We start from the raw sequence: 1,862 nt of genomic DNA on the forward strand, positions 1-1,862 counted from the left end.
GGTCACCAACAGCACAAGGGAAGGGATCCACGTTGGTCAGTGATTTTAAGACCACATCTAGGACAGTGTGTCCGCTTTTGGACTCTGAAGTCCTAGATTGGTATTGATATACTGGAGCAAGTCTAGCAGAGACGACAAAGCCGATAAAGGACATGGAGCACAGGCCATATGAGAAAAGGCTGAGAAAGCTGGGTTTGTTCAGCTTGGAGAAGAGAAGCTGAAGGGCAGACTGTGCTGCTGTCCACAACTAGCTGATCAGAGAATGACAGAGCTAGAGTCTCCTTGAGGGCACACAGTGATAGGATGAGAAGCAATGGGAACAAGTTGCACGGAGGGAGATTCCAAATGGATATTAGAGGGAACAAAATCCCATGAGGATTATCAAATACTGATGCAGGATGACCAGAGAGGTTGTGTAGTCTCCATCCTTGCTCGTGTACAAAATGGACTGGGCACAGACCTGAATGACTTGGTCAGTTTAGATTTGTTTTGAGCAGGGCATAGGACAATTTGAATTCTGGAGATCCCTCCCAGCCTAAGATATGATTCTGGAATTGTGACAGTATTCTTGAGACTGTGAAGGAAAATTTCTATCTGTTCATATACTGATTGCCACAGAGATATGAACATTTCAAGCCAGAGGCAGTCTTTATTTTAAAGTCCCTTAACAACAGTTTTGAGGCGTGTTTCCTGAGTAGGCAGGCAAGCTCTGTTTTGTGGGCAAAATAAAAAGCATTTAAATTCACAACTGTGCAATCTTCCACATTTTGCCCTCACACCATCCCATGTATATCTTCAGTGTCCTCTGGAGACTTCTGAAAATTAGGAATTGGGAAGTGCATGTTTTTAGAGTAGAGTATCTTTTGCCTTGAAACAAGACTGTATAATTTAGTTTTTGCAAAGCCGTTTGGATTTTTGTTTCCAGGATGTAATGATTATACTTACACTAAATACAGGCAAACTGGTTATTTGCCACAAGCAATTTAAAATTATAGTCACATGAATTGCATTCACAGGCTTTTTTATGGGTCCCTTTTTTTTTTTTCTCCCTTGAAGAAAACCTCACTGTTCATTAGTTTCTAAATAAAACACATCTGGCATCAACAGACCTCACTTATGATTGTGTTTACTGTCATTTCACATGCATTTAGTTGATCTTATCACATGACTGTAGGTAAAGGGAAACTCAGTAGGTTTACAGAAGAGTAAAACCAGTTGCTATGTATTTCAGACATAAAATATTATTTTTAAAAATGCTGTTATTGTAGCCATCTCTACTTTGTTCTCCCAAAGAAGAATTCTCCCCTTTATACACAAATTTCAGGCCTTCATTCTGCAGCCACTGAACTATTTGGAGTTTATCCCACGAGATTAACTCGTTCTGTGAGTAAATCACAGCAACATTCCATAGGCCCTTCCCAGCTACCCACAAGGAGTAAAACCCCCAGGGCTGAGCACAAGAGTCTCTATGGTTAGTGAATGGGACAGTTCCACCCCTGGAACCAAGTCCAGGGGATCACACAGTGTGTCACCTCCAGGTTCAGCCTCCAGCTCCAGCTTTTAAATTATCGGTATCCAATTTTTCACAGCTGCATCATGTTCTTAACCTGATGAAGGTGTTACTAACAAGACAAGAAACAGGAATCAGTTGTTTGTTCTGCAGCTGACATTCATCGTGGTCTCACTTCATGCTCATTGTAACTAGAGGTAAATATTGATTTATTGTTATAGGTAATAATGATGTGCAAGATCCAGTTAAACTAGTAACATATCAATAGATGACTGAAAATAAATTGTCTTCCTCATTTTTCATTAAATCTGTAAACATTTTTAAGTGCAACAAATTGTTCAGATGAGCAAAA

The sequence above is a fragment of the Parus major genome, chromosome 1 (genome assembly GCF_001522545.3).
Source record: "Parus major isolate Abel chromosome 1, Parus_major1.1, whole genome shotgun sequence".
Taxonomy (NCBI): domain Eukaryota; kingdom Metazoa; phylum Chordata; class Aves; order Passeriformes; family Paridae; genus Parus; species Parus major.